Source organism: Sceloporus occidentalis, unplaced genomic scaffold (assembly GCF_023333645.1).
Source record: "Sceloporus occidentalis isolate IW3139 unplaced genomic scaffold, rSceOcc1.0.p SCAF_3, whole genome shotgun sequence".
NCBI lineage: Eukaryota > Metazoa > Chordata > Lepidosauria > Squamata > Phrynosomatidae > Sceloporus > Sceloporus occidentalis.
In genome coordinates, this window is record NW_028316983.1 from 16,299,745 (window position 1) to 16,318,231 (window position 18,487).

The window sequence follows — 18,487 nt, forward strand, 5'->3', positions numbered from 1 at the left end:
TCTGGCTGAGTTTTAAGATCTTCAGGCGAAGTCTTTCTCTTGGTCCCCCCATCATCATAGTGCTATTTGATGAGGACACAGAAGAGGGCTGTTTTGGTGGCTGCTCCCAGGTTGTGGATTTCCATCCCATGGAGATTCAGTTGCCTAGTTCCTTTCTTCTGCAAGCAGGCAATAGAAAGCGTTTGTAATGCTGTTGTCTTTAAATTCCATTGTTAAACTATATTTAAAGTGTGTTTCATATTGTTTTAAATTTGCATTCCTAGCTGAATTCTTACTTGTGTTGGGCTTTTGTTTTGTTTTTACTTTTGTACATTTAGCCTTACCCCATTTTTAATTTTCATATTTTTCATTTTCATATCCTGCTTTTATGTGTCCAGTGGTCTCTAAGGATGATTTGTAATGTAGACTTGTATATAGAGAGACAGAACACAAGCTAAGATATGGAAAGGAATATGATTTAAATAATTTAATTAAGGTTCTTTTCTACCTTTCTCCAGATTAGTAGATTATAGGAGAAAATAATTGATTCATATAGGAGACTATAAGAGAAAATAATTGATTCAAAATAAGGAACCATTTTTACAGGCAAGGTCTATTTGGTTGTCAGCTTTGAGGCCTCAGAATATACCTATGAAGTACAGAATGTATTCTAGTGTAAAATAGACTATAGCATTTTAATGGTTAATCTGTTTAAGACATGTTTTAGGGGAGGGAGGGAAGAAATAGGATATTGTGTTTTGTACTGATTCTTTTAATTCTAAGCCACCTCGATTGTCTTTAGACAGAGAGGCAGGGTAAAAATAAAGATTATTATTATTATTATTATTATTATTATTATTATTATTATTATTAGCCACCTTGAATCCTGAACAAAAAAGAAGGTGGGGTATTAACATAAAAATTAATTAATTAATTAATTAATTAAGCCTAGGATTTACCATCCAGGTGCAGGGTTTCAGAGATAAACTTTGAAATGTCTGGATTTGAATCCCTGTGTATCCAACCACTATCATGATGAATTAAAGGTTCCTTGTCCTTAATACCTATCTGGCAGGCGGATCCAGCATGGTCCTTTCCAAGCTCAGAACAGCTGTACTTATTTCATTTGGCCGGGACAATGGAGGAGAATTTTGTTTCACTTGGTTTTTGAAGAATTGGCCAAAATTCATAGATCATATATTTGAGATGGAAAGTACTTTGGGTTCTTTTTTTCAAAAAAGAACAATCAGATGGAAGAGAAAGTGATGCAGGGGTGAAAAATGAAGAGCTTTTTTTCATCCCAACTCTGGAATGGACATGAAAGGAGAGCTTGTCAATGCATCAGGAGACACCACAAAAATAACAAAGACAGGGTCGGAGACATTAGAAACCACATCAAAACAGATTAAAAACAACAGATCATAAATGACTGATATTTATAATCTATACAGGACTATTTTTATTGTTAATGGCATGTTTTCCTCTGGTTTCCAGTGCATTGGAGAGCCTACTAGAATCTAGGCTAGCAACTGAAAGAAGAGGTTTTCCGACCTCCCAGTATTTCACAGATGAAAACTGGAATCCAGGTGACCAGTATCAGAGTGTAGTCAAGATGACAAAGGTTGTTTATAAGGAAGAATAGACAAACTAGAAGAGGTTGCAGCAGTTTGTGTTTGTCTGAGTCTACAGGGAAGGGCAAAATTCTGACCCCTCCTCTTTTCTATCCCTCTTGCTGAGTTTTCTTGTGTGTCTTTAAATCATTTCTAACTTGTGGCAACCCTATCACAAGGTTTTCTGGGGCTCACCGTGTGTGACTTGACCAAGGTCATGCAGTGGGTTTCCATGCCCAAGGAGGTATCAAACTCTGGTCACCAGAGTCATAGTCCAGCACACCTTTTGCATTTTGAATTCAAGTTGCAGCAACTGAAGAAAGCTGGGGATAAAGGCAGGAAGTGGGAGGGAGAGAGAAAAACTGGGACATTTGTAGGTGAAAAAGTGTGATGGCAGAGGAATAATTAGAACTGTCCCTGCCAAATTAAGACAGTTGGAGGGTATGGTTTTCCTCTCTTACAACACACAGTGTTATCCACACGTAGCACAAAAGAGAACAGGAGATTTATTAAAACTCCTTTGGGACTGAAAGACAGAATCTGGGAATTGCTTTATTTCTGTGTTGTGCTGCCACTATGTTATAAACATACACCAGCCTGCTTTTGTTTTTATTTGGTTGTTATTCAGCTACTGTTTTTGCTTCTGCATTCAAAAACAAATCTGATATGTTGATATGAAATTGCAGATCATTAGCTGCACTTGCGCCAAAACTGGGGCCTGTCACCGATCCAAAAGGGTGCGGGGAGTCTGTCATGCAGCAAAGTCCCTTGAGGCCATACAAGTGCAAAAGAAAATTAATTTTACCGACCTGAGAAAGAGCAATAGATTTTATTGACGGCAAGCCCATCATTTCACAGCCAAGATTTAGATTTCTTTTGGCAAGATGCATACTCTGAAGGTGCATATTCTCTGGGGAAAAGTTGTTTTCACACTCAAAGGAATGTAGTACCACCCTGTAATGGGAGTTGAGTTGTAAAGATTGCTTCCCTAATAAAAGATAATGCTAAAGATAATTACAGCTGTTGGTTAGCTGTGCTATTTTCCCTCTTCCATCTCCTGATAACACTGGTGTAGTTGCAGTGAAATCTGTAAGAAGAAAGGCACATCATACACTGCCTTCTACTGAATCAGACCACTGAGTGCATAGCTCACTACTGGCAGATCTGACTGTCAAGTGTTCTGAAGGGCTCCAGGCAAGATTCATTCCTGGCCTTACATGGAGATGCTTGGGAGAAAAACCTGGGACTTCGTGTAAAGTATGTGTCCTCCCATTGAACTACTGTCCCTCAATCCTTGATTTTTTAGTGTATATGCTTGATTTTGGGCTTTTTTGAGGCTGATAATTTTGTGCATGGGGGCATACACACATGTACCAATAATAAAGTTCCCACTAAAGGTGAAGTGTTTCTACAGTTTTCAACTGCAGTTTTCAGCTGCAGATTTCAACAAGAAGAAATCACTCTTCATTTTCATACAAAATTAAATTTGGGGGTTTTATATAGAAAAACATAATGATGATCTCAGTGGGAAACATGCAGAAAACACATGAAGAAAAAGTATATGGGGGGGGGGTGCATGGGAATCCATGCATAACTTTTAATGCAGGGTGTGGTTGATGTGACCAGAACAATGGTCAGGACAAAACAGGCAAAAAGACTGTCAGAGACTTATTTGATGATGTTTCCTCTTTTGCATACTTTATTCTGTCTTTCTTAATTGTTCAGAGGAGAAAGAAGCAGTCTCAGGCAAAAAATGAAATCCCACCACAACCACTGAAAATCCTATTGAGACATTTCTTTGATTTTTGAGGTTTCCAACAGGTACTACTACTACTACTACTAATAATAATAATAATAATAATAATAATAATTTATACCCCGCCCCTCTACAAGATGCAATTAGGGTGGCTAATAATAATAAAATATATTAACCACAAACTCTAAAGCGTGCTCCAGAGGGATAAAAATGTGTTTTTATAAATAGTTGGACAAGGAGGTAAATTCTGTGTTCATTGCCACAATCTGTAGAATATAGTGGCAGTGAACTGTCTTATATCATTCTTGTGTTGACCTTCTATACCATTCTGAACCTACCTATTTTGTCCAATTTTGAATGCTGTGGGTTAGGCTGGTTAGTACTTAGATGGGAGACCATCAAAAAATACTAGGGCTCTTCAGGTTACACAAGGAAAGGTTCTGACAACTAGTATTGATGATACTGGATTAGATGGACCAAAGATTTGCTTTGGTATGAAACAGACTCCTGCATTTCTGTATTATTGCATTGTAGGAATCCAGGCTTTGACAGTGTTGTTTTGTATTATATGACCTGTGCTTCTTGGCTGCATGTGTAGAAGAAATCCAAGCAGTACCAGCCCTTGGGAAGATTCAAAATTCCATGTTTTACCTTCATAGCTCCTGAGGAAAGGAAAGGGGCAGGAATTTCCCAGAATACTGATTTATTACTTTCTAATCTGATTTGGTGTGAATTAACCTGTTCTCTAAGAAATGTTGCCCAGAGGTACAGAAGAGTTCTTAATATCCAGTTTTCACACATGGAATGTGTTGCATGCCATGGCAGGTTACAAAATATTTTCTTCCTGCCATCCCCATTAGGCCATAATATTAGTTGGATCTTCTTAAAACAGTGTTTATGTGTGTCTTACTTGGGCCATTTGCAGCTGTCTTTATGTTGTTATGAATGACTCTCTCATGGCTGCTTCTTCCTTGCCAGGTTTGTTTCATGTGGTCAGATAATTAAGAGTAATTCATGATGAAGTTGAGAGAGATTTGAAAGAATGTAACCCAGTTATGAAATTGCCTTGTTGCCCAAGGCAGTATCACTTTCTAAGGAGCAACTGCCTTCAGGAACAACCTTGATGGAGAATGGAATGTAGCAATCCAGGTTCATTTCCCTTACTATGTTATATTTATCTCTTTCCTTTCCCATAAAAGAAAAAAAAAGTGCTCAAAGTGGCTAACAAAATTATTCAAAACAAATTGAACAATAAATTCATTAAAACTGTCACTGGGAAACAGTTTCAAGTGTAAAACCCTTCACAGACATAAATAAACACTGCAACAGTTCAACGGGCCATTTTAAAGAAATGTATCATCATACCTTTCCAAAGAACAGTTTGAGTGGGAACTGACTTCAGCTCTGAAAAGAGTGTTTTTCTGAATCTGAAATAATCCTTGCAGAATTCAAGAGCCCTTTCAGACTTTATAGCAGTATGATTGCAGTTTAATTTTACTTTACCTTTCATTTTAACTCCCATTCTCACTTATAATTGACTTCCATTGCTGCATTCTATGGAATATTGGGATTTGCTATTTTTGGAGGGGCATTTAAAATTTTCAGCCAGAAAGGTCTAGTACCACATCAAACTACAAATTCCAGGGTTCCATAGGATGCAGCAACAGCAGTTAAATTATAATCATAGTGCTGTAATTCTTTAGTATGAAACCACTCTGCAAGTGTAAGGAAACTATTTTAAAGGTGAATAAAACCCAAGAGACAGACACAGGGAGGAAACAACAGGAATTTGCCTTGTGAACATTAGAGTTTATCACACAGGAAGAATTTCTCTTAATTTTGAATGAAAAAGTGGGGCCAGAACGCATTCATGTGAATTTGCTAGTTCAGCGAATTTACATCAATTTGAATTGCATATGAATTGACTTTCCATTGCCAGAAAATAGCTTGCCATTGCCCAAAATTGCATGTGGTAGTCTATCATGCAATAACGTTAAACCCCATGACTGCGTTTGGATTGCCATTGGATTATGCTTCCAATTTCCCTTGTCTAATAAACTCCATTGACACTGGTTTGGGCTGGCCAGAGGAGAAAATGTGTATGAGGGCAGGGAAGAAAGAGATGGCATTTTTAAATCTTTCTCTCTGGGAAAGGGAGAAGGTTTTTTCCTCCTGGTGGTCAACAAGAGAGAATTTTCCTGTGCCAGCTCCAGAGTGCCTTAGATAAAGACACATAACGCCAGCTCTATCAGTGAAACAGACTTTGAAGATTTTGAATAGGAGGTCAGTGAAATAGATTTTGCTGCTCAGGAAGCTGTATGTTTAATGTTGCTTGTGTGTTTTAATTTTTCTCGCCTATCTGTTCTCTGCCACCCTTTCCAATGCATTTCATTTACAAGGCAACTACAGATATTGGTTAAAGAAAATACGCTGTGCAACATGTGCTACTAGTCACAGCTCATGGCATAACAAAAGCCTGGAACTTCTTGTTTCTGTGCACATCGATACATGATTGATGGGAGAGTTGGCTGATGACAGCTAGCAAGTATGATTGTAAGGAGAATGTTTTGAGTTTCTAAAAACACCATGGTAGTTTGGAAGGGACATCCAAGTATTTTGCTCGATGCTGTAGCTCCAAGGATAACTCAAGAGAATAGCCTGTAGCCAAGAGTTTGGACATCCTGGGTAGATCAGTCGTCAGTTTTCTCAAGCAACTGTGTCTTCCCTCAGTGTTATCTTAATGAAACAGTGCAAACTTTGGCAAATAAAAATAATTATGCATGGAGTCTCTTTCCCAAGATCTCTTAGAAGCCAATTCCAATTATTGTGATCTTAGCATATCTTATTTTCTGGCAGAAAATGGAAGGCATGTGGAAGTAATAAACTTTCTTGGAATGCAGTGATCTCACTAACGTTTTAACAAATTCACAGAATCATATAGGTTTAGTGAGGCCCATACTGAGTAGCAGGTGGTTTGTAAGCCTTTCTGAAAATGTTGACTTTATTTAAGCTTAGATGCTGTTTGTTATCATTTCCCCCTTATTATTAAACCTCAAAGTTGTTTTTTCTAAATCATTATTTAGCTATACTCGTTCACCATGGCCTGTTATAGACAGCCAAAATAAAGCTGCTTCGAGTCACAGTGGAGGCATGGTGTTTCAATGATGCATGAGTCCTAAGAGTCCAGAGGCTACACCAAAGCCACGCTCCAGTCCTTAGGGCTGGAGCGTGGCTTTGGTGTGACTTCTGGACTCTTAGGATGCATGCATCATTGAAACACCATACCTCCACTGTGACTCGAAGCAGCTTTATTTTGGCTGTCTGTAACAGGCCCATATAATTCATGGGGAGGGGGGGATTTCCTTCAGCCTTTCAGAGAACTATTCTAGTGGTTTGTTCTTAACTGCCCTCAATCTGACAGCATCTGGTGATTTTGTGAATGAAACATCTCCAAGACACCCTAACTACAGTGGTCCTGCTCAGTTCCTGTAGGACATGTCCTCTTTAATTTTAGTCTATCCATCTGATGTGTGGTCTTTCCGTCTTTCCACTGCTTTCTATCTTTATGAGCACTGTCATATTTTCTATTGAGTCCCACCTTGTGGCCAAAGTACATCAGCCTCAATTTAGTCATCCTGCCTTCTAGGGAGAATTCAGCTCTGATTTGTTCTTGTACCCATTTTTGTGTGCTTCTAGCTGTGCAAAGTATCCACAGAACTCTTATTCAGCACCACATCTCCTATGAGTTGATTTTCTTTCTATCAGCTTTCTTTCCTACCCAGTTCTCAAACCCAAACATAGTGATAGGAAATACAATGGAATGAAAAACCTGCACTTTAGTGTTCAGTTGTATATCTTTGTAATTTAAGATCTTGTCTTATTCTTTCATAACTGCCCTTCCCAGTTCTAGTCTTCCCCTGATTTCTTAACTATGATTTCCATTCTGGTCAATGATTGATCCAAACTATGGGAAGTCTTTATTTCAATTCCTTCATTGTCTATCTTGAATTTGTATAGATCCTCCATGGCCATTATTTTAGTTTTCATAATGTTCAACCTTCAAATCAGCCTTTGAGTTTTCTTCCTTAACTTTCATTAGGAATTGTTTCAAGGTTTTGTTATTTTCTGCTAGTATTATAGTATCATCTACCTATCTTAGGTTGTTGATATTCCTTTCTCCAATTTTCACTTCTCCTTCCTTTGAGTCTAAGCCAGCTTTGCATATGCTATTTTCTGCATATAAGTTGAACAAATAGGGTGATAAAATGGATCCTTGTTTGACTCCCTTTCCAATCGGAACCACTCTGTTTCTCTATATTCTGTTCTAACATTAGCTTCTTGTCCTGCACTGAGACAATTAAATGTATAGGCATACCCAGCTCTCTAAGAGTAATCCATAGCTTAACATGAATTATGCAGTCAAAGGCTTTGCTATAGTCTATAAAGCACATGCTGGTTTTCTTCTGGAATTCTCTCGTGCATTCCATTATCCATTGTACGTTTACAATGTGATCTCTAGTGCCTTTCCCCTTCCTGAAACCAGACGGCACCCCTGGAATTTCTCACTCCCTGTATGGCAGGAGTCCTTGCTGTAGAATTTTGAACATGACTTTGCTTGTGTGAGAAATAAATGCAATGGTCCTGCAGTTACTGCAATCTTTTGTGTCCCCTTTCTGGGGGGATAGGGATATATATTAATAATTTCCAATCTGTGGTACATTATTTTGTTTTCCATATTTGTTAGTGTATTTGTTAAAACAAAAATAGACTCTGTTTCTGTTAATTTTAGTAGCAACATTGGTATGCCACCTCTTCTATTAATACCTTTGAGTTCAGCTTTCACTTCATTTTCCAAAATTTGGGGTCCACTTCACATTATTATTCTTGGCATGTGTTGTTCAGCCGTACACCTTTTTTGTATAGCTGTTCTGTGTATTGCTTCCATTGGGAAGGGAATGCTGTGGATATAGTATATCTTGATTTCAGTAAGGCCTTTGACAAAGTTCCCCATGATATTCTTGCAAACAAGCTTGTAGAATGTGGGCTAGACAAGGCAACTGTTACATGGATTTGTAATTGGTTGACCGGCTGAACCCAAAGGGTGCTCAACAATGGCTCCTTTTCATCCTGGAGAGAAGTGACCAGTGGGGTCTCACAGGGCTCTGTCCTGGGCCCAGTGCTATTCAACATTTTCATCAATGACTTGGATGACAGAATTGGGAGCATACTTATCAAATTTGCAGATGACACCAAATTAGGAGGAATAGCTAATACTCCGGAGGACAGGATCAAAATTCAAAATGACCTGAATAGACTAGAAAGCTGGGCCAAAGCTAACAAAATGAAATTCAACACAGAGAAATGTAAGGTACTGCACTTAGGGTGGAAAAATAAAATGCACAGATACAGGATGAGGGACACCTGGCTGAATAAAACTACATGTGACAGGGATCTGTGAGTCCAAGTAGACCTCAAGTTGAACATGAGTCAACAGTGTGATGCGGCAGCTAAAAAGGCCAATGCAATTTTAGGCTGCATCAATAAAAGTATAGTCTCTAGATCAAGGGAAGTAATAGTGCCACTGTATTCTGCATTGGTTAGGCCCCACCTGGAATATTGTGTCCAGTTCTGGGCACCACAATTCAAAAAGGACATTGAGAAACTGGAGCATGTCCAAAGGAGGGAAACTTAAATGGAAAAGGGTCTGGAAACCATGTCCTATGAGGAACAACTTAGGGAGCTGGGGATGTTTAATCTGGAGAAAAGAAGGTTAAGAGGTGATATGATAGCCCTGTTTAAATATTTGAAGGGGTGACATATTGAGGAGGGAGCAAGCTTGTTTTCTGCTGCTCCAGAGAACAGGACCCAGAACAATGGATGCAAGCTACAGGAAAAGAGATTCCGCCTCAACATTAGGAGGAACTTTCTGACAGTAAGGGCTGTTCAACAGTGGAACAAACTCCCTCGGAGTGTGGTGGAGTCTCCTTCTTTGGAGGTCTTTAAGCAGAGGCTGGATGGCCATATGTCAGGTATGCTTTGACTGAGAGTTCCTGCATGGCAGGGGGGTTGGACTGGATGGCCCTTGTGGTCTCTTCCAACTCTACGATTTTTTGATTCCAACTCTACAATCCTATGATCGTCTTTTTATTTTACCTTGGCCATGTATTACCTTCCTCTGCTGACCACAGAGGATTCCAACCCTTGAAATTCCATTTTATTTCACTGATCTTGAGGAGGAAGTCTCTTGCTTTTCCTTTTTTATTATCCTCTTCTGTTTTTCTGTAATGATTACTATAGTAAGTCCTGGTACAGACTGGCACTATATGCCAGACTAGGGCCAATTTTAGGGCTTGGGAGAGTGTATTCTCCGCACACTCCTGAGCCCTACCGTGCTGTCTAGGTGCCATCATAGCTCACTCCCGCCCACACAGGGGCCATGATAACATACGCACGGTACAGCATCCAAATAGTGCCATGCCACACATACATCATTGGTGCGTGTGAGGGTACCAGTAGTGCCCCGGGTGCATTCCAGAAAGAAACTGCTGGAAGTGGGTTCTTTTCACTCCTTGCAGAGGCTGCATCATTTGGTTGGTGCTGCCTCCATCCAGGGTAAAAACAGGTGGCTGCAGGCCACCCTTTTGGGGCAGTCTGTCCAGCCCCTAATTCTCTTTATCATTACACACTAATCATTGGACAGTTGCATTGCTGATTCTGGTTTTATTTCTTTTCTTTTTGCTTTTCATCTGTCTTCTATTGCTTGAAGTGTTTTGTCTGTCATATATTGATTCTTCTCATTATTTTTGGCAACAGATAGCATCTTTCTGCATTCCTCTTTGAATATGTCCCTGGTTCCTGTCCATAGTGCATTTAGTTCTTGGACAGTTAGATTTAGTAGGGCAAATTTGTTTTTCACATTGTGTTTAAACTCTTCTGGGATGTTCTTCAGGTTATATTTCAGCATTATGGTTGGTTTGATTTCTTCTTTAGCTTTATTCTAATTTTTGATAATAGCAGTTCATGGTCTGTGCTACAATCTGCTCTTGGCCTTGTTTTTGGAGAGAAAATGGAACTTCTCCATCTTCTGCTTCCTGTTATGTAGTCTACCTGATTTTTGTATTGACCATCTGGTGATGTCCATATATACAGTCTCCTCTCTGGTTGTATGAAAAAAATATTTGCAGTGAATAGATCGTTGACCTCACAAAATTGTATCAGTTTCTCTCCTGCTTCATTTCTTGTTTTTAGTCCAAATATTCCTACAATCTTTATTTTCTCTGCTTCCTGCATTTGTATTCCAGTCACGTATGATTAATAAGAAGTCCTGTTGACCATCTGGTGTGTTATCAGCCTATTCCTGGACTCTGTCATATAATTTCTCAATTTCCAATGGCAGACAGGACAAAAAGTGAAAGAGACCATGATTAGTCTGTGTCAGTATACAAAGGGATCTTGTTAGTCTTGTTAGTCTGGATTAATATGCAAAGGGATCTTGTAGCACTTTTGAGACTAAATCAATTGATGGTTACAATGTTTTCAGAGAGGCATGTTTAGAATGGGTAAGACCCTGGGATAATGGAAAAGAAAACTTCACCTCCACAAGATTGAGTGTCAAAATGAAAACAAGAAGCTACTGTCTTTTCTGCTATGACAACCTGGTAACAGTATACCATCCCTCTGCAGGCTGGATTTGCATCAATGCTTACCTCATTTCAACATCAAGTTAATACTTGACTCTTCACTCAGGCTCTTAGGGCCCCTGGGTTGAGAATCTCAGTACGTTGTTTTATCCTGTTGAATTGTTTTGAATAGAATTGTTTAAGCACTTTACCATGTGCATACTACACAGATATGCTTAGATATAGAGTTATCAAAAAATTAAAAGGACTGGTGGCCATCTAGGGGACCCCAGGAGGCTGGAGGTTCACCATCAATATAAATTTATAGAACCAGAATTTTATTTATTAGGGATATTCGGTGATGAAATTAGTGCCAAACAAGAAAAGTTGTATTCTACATGATATCTCTTGCTCGGATGTGCTTTGCCCCAAAATGGAAATGTAATCATATTCCATCGAAAGAAGATTGGATGATGAAATTATATGATGGGATAGAAATGGATAAATTAACACAGGCATTAAGAAACAAAAGGAAGGAACAACTCACAGGCGAATGGGGTGAAGTAATTAAATTTTTAGAAGAGAATTGGGATAAAACAGAGACTACTAATTTACATTAAAATAAAAGGAGATTGGACCCACTATTTAATATAGAGCTAAGAAAGTCAAAATTAAACACAAATCGGACAAACATAGGAAGGAAGTCAGTTTGTATGAATGAGTTTGAAAGAAGAGGTGGAAAAATGAGAAGATGTTGAAGAGAGTATGAAGAAGAAAGAAATATGTTAGAAATGTAGAACGGGGATTTGGAAGGAAGAAGGGAAAGAAAGTTAAAAGGATATAGTAAGTGTAGAGGGTTTGAGAAGGTAGAAGAAAGTATGTGTAGGGTTACATAAGCTAAGGTAAGAATGGATCAAGTAAATGGTCAAGGTGAAGAACTAGAGAGGGGGAAGATCGATGGGAAGAGATAGAGAGGAAGGTACAGTATAAGTAATAGAATAAGTAGATGGTATTAGGGAGGGAGGTGAAGTAAGAAGGATAGTTGAGATACGAGATTTATGAGGGAAAGCAAGAATGGGGCTTTATAATTTCCCCTTACTTTTCTGACTAGATATTTACAAAAAAAAAAAAAAGGATAAAAAGTGATATTGGGTGGAAGTGCAGTGTATGTAATGTGTATATGTATATGTTATTGTATATGTTTGAAAGTAATGATTGTTTTTGTTACTTTCTGTTATTTTTAATAATAAAATAATTTTAAAAATAAAATAAATTTATGCAACAAACTGCAGAAGATCTGGGATTAAGAAACAGGCTACTATATCATTTGAGACAAAGACCCCAGGAGGCTGGAGATCTGCTATTATCAAAAATCATGGCTAGAAGACTGGGAATATGCCATGGAATTTCCCCCTTTCCTTGCATGCTTTCTGTCAACTCTCATTTAATACAGTACAGTATTGCATTTGTGACAGAGGAGCAAGGCTCTTCCTCAGCATTACCTTATCTGGGACCAGGCAAGCACTTGCACAAAGCTATAGTATTATCCATTTCTGTTGCTGTTATGTGCCCTCATGTCAGCTGTGATTTATGACCGCCCTAAACTTTTCTTGGCAAGATTTATTCAAATGAGCTTTGCCATTGCCTTCCTCTAAGGCTGAGGTGACTGGCTGAAGATCACCCAGTGGGTTACCATGGCTGAGCAGGGATTTGAATTCTGGTCTCTTGGAGTCCTATCTGAGATGCAAACCACTCTCCCCCTCCTATATATGTCTACTCAGAACTAAGTCCTGTTTGAGTTCAGCAGGACTTCCTTTTAGGTAGGCGGGTATGAAGTTAGCATTGCACAGATGAAGCTGTTGTTTGTCTTAGCGTTGCCTTAGGGTCAACATAAGTCAGAAATTACTTGAAGGCACACAACAACAAAGAAACAACAAAGCACCCACATCTGTTTGTTAAAAATGTAATAGCAAGCAGAGAAGCCCATTTCTCCCTTGCAACACAAAATGTGAGGAGATTTGAACCTTCTCTCTCCAGTTGCAATCCCAGTCAAAATCATGCACACATCCAGATGAGACTTTCAATTGGCATTAGAAGAAGATAAAAGCCCTTCAATGGGAACTTTCCCTCCAGTAGTAATTGGTACTTGCTAGGGAAGCTTTAAATGTCTTCAAAACTCCCCAAGAGAATCCCAAAGAGATCCTGGGGGGGGGGGGGCAGTGCCATGTATTATACTTTTTAAGAACAGGTGTGGTTGCTAACAATGCAACAAAAGTAAGGTCCAGTTTGGCTCTTAGTCTATCCAGTATGTGAAACAACAGCAAAGCCCAATCAATAATATCCATTTGATCCTACCAGCTTGTCAAATTGTATATAAACATTTTAAAATAAATATTGAGACTGGATAACTGGATACCACATTGCTGAAAGACAGCAAAGCTACAATTACTCAAAATCTCACATGAGTTCTGGAATGGTTGGATCAACACTAAGCACCTTTAAGTCCTTTTGATTTCAGCAGGAGATATTCAAGCATTTACTTCAATCATCTGTAGGACATAAAAGTGTTCAGCTTTGACTAGATCATGCTCATTGGTGATTCTTTAAGCAAAGGACTTCACAAGCAACTTCTTCATTTTCAGGAGACTGAGTGGGAGTCATTAATCACAGATGTCAGAAAGTGTTTCTTTGGCTAGTAGATATTACCTGTAACAATGCCAGACACAGCACCCTCAAGGAACAATTGTTCTCAGAATACCCAGTTCAATTAAATTCACTTATACAATTTCAACACATGCCATTGACATTTTGGGGAAACATTTTTAACATGCGGGATCTGTGTGGTTGACGGGGAAATGTCCGCTACTGTGTGAGATAGCTACTAATTAATTGACTTGGTGTGAAACATCCAATTGGGTGTGAAGATTTAATGGGGTGTGAGGCATCTTAGAAGCACTGCTGGTGAATGCATCAATTATATCTTTGACAAAGTTCTTCTTTCCTCTTAGTCTGCCTTTCTGCTGCCAGAGCCAGATGTCACATGCTGCAGGATAGTGCAACCTGATTTAGGTGCAGAGATGGAGGGGGGGAATTCCCCCCCAAAGTATTAAAACCGCATAAATGCCCTAAAGGTGCCAGATCCCATCTGATCTTGGAAGCTAAGCAAGGTAAGCTCTGATTAATTTTTGGATGAGAGACCACCAATGAATACCAGCTCTTGTAGGCTATATGTCAGAGGAAGGAACAGGCAAAACCACCTCTGACTATTTCTTGCCTAAGAAAACCCAATGAAATGTATGTGACTGTCATAAGCTGACAGGCAACCTGAAGACAAATGGACACACACATTTTGATACCATTATCATTCCAAGGCCACCAAAGTACCTGACAAGTACTTGAAGTTCCCATTTTTGAAAGCAATTATTTATGAGGATATGTCTCAGGAGTGACTAAAATAGTTACTTCTGAAAACAGCTGCATGTTAGATAAAACCATAATAGAATTGTAGTTTCCAGGTCAAGGGAAGCAATAGTTCCCTGTATTCTGCACTAGTCAGAATTCATCTAGAATACTAGGTCCAGTTTAGGATGCCTTATTTTAAGAAAAAAAAACCCTCAGAAGAAGTCTTGCCAAGGAAACTCTGTAACAGGCCACCTTAGAGTCGCTATAAGTCAGAAATGACTTTTAAAACACAAATAAAAAGGTGCTGCTGATAACTGTAGACAACTGGAGTAGTAACTCATGGTTACCAAAGGTTGCTCACATCATATGAATTGTAGATTTTAAAGACAGAAACACATGGCAAAGGTCTTAATTATTTTTCTCAGCTCTGAAATGGGTTCTTTTATCCTTTTCTTCAACTCAGGCAAGAATCTTTTGGTATCTAATGCATGCATGCTATGGAAGTGGTTAGACATTTTTGTCCAATGGAGCAAGTTCATATTCAGTTCAAGGTTGCAGAGGCAGAACAGCACACACAAATGCACATTCAGTTGCGCATTTTAAGACTTATCCATTTTTTAATGTTCTATTCCAAACACATTTTCTTCTCCCCATACTTGCTAACAAAACATCTATAGGCTTGAGGAACCTTTTTAATGATCATACAGTCTGCACAACATGCAGGTGTAGTTTCCCCTTTTGGGGGAAGTAAATGATAGCAACTCAGAGACAGAAAGAAAGACAGAGAGAAAAGAGAAATCTCAGGTCCCTGTAAAAGGGGAAGATGAAAAGTTAAAGGTGGGAAAAGTGGAATGAGTGGGATCAGGAAAAGAGTGGAGAGAAAGCAAAAAGGTGGGGGAGGAAAGGTGGGGCCAGAGGACAAGGACCACAGAGGAGAATGCTAAGGGTTCCCTGCCCCCTAGAATGTGTTGGGAAATTCTAGCTTTCTCTTACTCCCCTCTTTTGCTGTAAGCGTGATTGTTTCCTGTATGTAAAATCTTTCTTTTACTCTCTCTCCCTATTTGTTCTTCCTATCCTTTGAAATGTATGATCCTAAATACCTTTTGAGTATCCATGTAACTAGATCATGTCAGTTTGAATAGCTCCTAAGGATATCAGACATATAAAGGAGATTATCGCATGTCTATTTTCGCCTGTTCCAGGCACGGGCTGGGCACGGGCTTGAAAGGGTGAAAGCAGATCTTAGCATACACCTCTCTGCCCAATTCAGCCACATTGCGTACCCGATTCAGACTCCTGGTGTACTTTTTGAAGGATGATAAAGTATTGTTAGTTCAAAAAGTACTCCAGGAATCCGGATCAGGTACGCGTTGTGTTTGAGTTGGTCAGAAAGGCATGCGATAAGATCTATTTTCACCCGTTCAAGCCTGTGCCCAGCTCCTGCCCAGGCTCTTTCTTTTTATTTCTATACTTTTTCGGATCCCTTCTCCTCACCTTCAGCCATTCACCTTTTTAAAAAAAAGATTATGAATTAAAGACTGAAACTCTTCCTTTTACATAATCTTTTCATTAATTAGTTAGGATATAGGCTCTCAACTTGCATATGAAAATGTAAAAGCCATTAGTAAACTTTTTTCTATGTTGTAAATTGAAGCTGCTTGCCTTGTTTATTTTTTTATTCAGTTTCATTTCAGGGAAGCAACATAAGAGTGAGGCACGTTTATCTACTACTCCACTAAAGAAAGCTAATTCCTAATAGTTTTAGCTTTCATATTTTTGTTTCCCAAACAAGGGCAAATACTCTGGGAAACTAATTTCCAACAGAAAGATGGTACAGGCTGAATGAGAAACTGAATGAGAATGAGAAACTCTGGGAAATTAATTTCCAACAGAAAGATGGATAGGCTGGGAGAAAAGCTGGTAAGAAACAAAAGAATCAAGAATGGGGGACAAAAGGATTTCTAACATAGGCAAAGTTGTTGCAGGTCTGTGGCATCCAGGTCAGTGGGGTGGTAAATCAGTTCTGGCTTTTTAGTCTGAATAGATAAAGGAGCATCTGAGGTGATGACTTCTATCCCCTAAATAGATTCTGCCTCTTGGATGTCTGCTACAACTTAGATTAAGGCCAAGAATAATTTCAATGCCCACTAACATGGGTAACTACATCCACCATTGGTTCAAGCTGAATAATACTGGAGTGAAGGGAAGCAGAGATCAGCAAATCAGAAAAAGTAGATAGGAAAAGAAAGAGGAGAGATAAAGTGCCTGGTTGGAGTGGGACTAGCGGGGTTCTAATCCAGGTAAAGCCATTAATCTAGGTACTGAGGATAGAGTGTGGGTGCTTTACAGAAGAGACCATGTGGGTGTGCTCTGCCTTGTATAACTGCAGGTGTGCAGCAATTGTGGAACATGCCTGGACTTTTGATCAGCACATTAGGCCTTTGGTACAATTCCAAAAGGAGAAACATCAAGCATGAAGTGGCTGATCCATCTCCTTGACTGATTCAAAAACCAAGAACCAGATTGTGGCTCTTTTGAAGATGAAAAAGAAATGGGTTTTCTTTGCCAAACTCAGTTCATTTATTCTATCTACCCTTCCTCATGCACGCACACCATCAATTGTTCAATGATCAGAAGACCTTACTGCTTTAGTCACCTTCCCCCTTTCTTCTCTTGTCACCTCATTGCTTTGCCCTTATATTTTTAAAATCCAATAAAAATATTTCTTTTAAAGAACTCACATACATGCATGCACATAAAACTGCAGTATTCTTTCCACAAATAGTTAGAAACCTGGATTTTTATATTTTCCCAAATTTTTGGAGATTTTATGAGACTCACCCATGTGAGCCTTTCCCTGGTGCAAGACAAAATAAACAGGTGGAAGACATATGATGTAATAATCCTAAACATAATTCCACTCTATGGAAGATATCCAGATGGCTTTTTCTCTAAAGATGGCTATCCTGCATGTGTCAAACATATGTGATACAAATGGGAACCGTATTTTTTTAAAAGACCACAATCAATGTGTGACACAGCCCATGAAATCATGTTCCAAGAGTAGCCAGAGCTGTAATCCTCAATTTAGCTTTCACTTTTTGCAGAGAACAAGATTCTGTCCCTCTTGACCCTGATGTACCTTTTAAAGAAGTTGCTGAGATCATGCATCATGTTTGCATTATTAACATTTCAATTAAAATATTTATACCCCACTTTGTATCAAGATATCTCAACATAAATCAATATTCGCATATTATTCAGTGGTTGTGCTACACCAGCCTTCTGCTGAATACAGTTGTTGTGTAACTGATTTTGACTCTGCCAGTGTGCTTGCTCATTGTGCTAATGTGAAATGAAGAAAGTGCAATGACTGTTTCTGAAAACCAGCAAAGAAGGTGTTGAGGGCACTGATGAACAGTTACACACCATCCAAGAATGTGTAACCACATGGCTGGAATCCTGTTGATTATTCCCAACCAGAGTAGACCCATTGAAACCATTGTTGAATGATGAATCAGCATGCAAAGAAAACCAATTTTTTGATGGCTCTGCTTTAGCTGAGACTAACAGTAGGATTGCACCTATGTGAAATGGTTCTATTTGTGGAATTCTGCTTAAGCAAGAGTGAACTGAATTTGTCTGTTTCACAAAGCCAAAAAAACACAATCATATACATATGACACCAAGAAGATTCTGGACAATGGTTCCTGATGTTTCTCATAGTAGAAGAGTTCTACTATGAGGATGTTTCCTACTTATTTTGAGCATTCCACTCATTTACTGACAAGATTTGGATCGGTAGATGATCGGCAGTTTCTAAACTGGGCAGCCTCCAAGTCAGTGTGAGCCAAATCTGACTGTTTCATGGCTGCCCATTTTGATTTGGGACTGAATGTCAATCCTGAAACAGGAAACCAAGTCTAGAATCCTGTTGGTGCACTATGGAGGCATAATGATGTCATAAGAAGTTGTGGCAGCAGAGGAAAAAAGGGGCTGCATATAAAGCCCAAGAAAAATAGATTGCTCAGAGCTGGAAGATTTTGGCTGGCATCTTATTAGGCACATATGCAAGTTGTGCTATACATGGGGTGTGAATGTTTTCGGACAATGCGTAACAC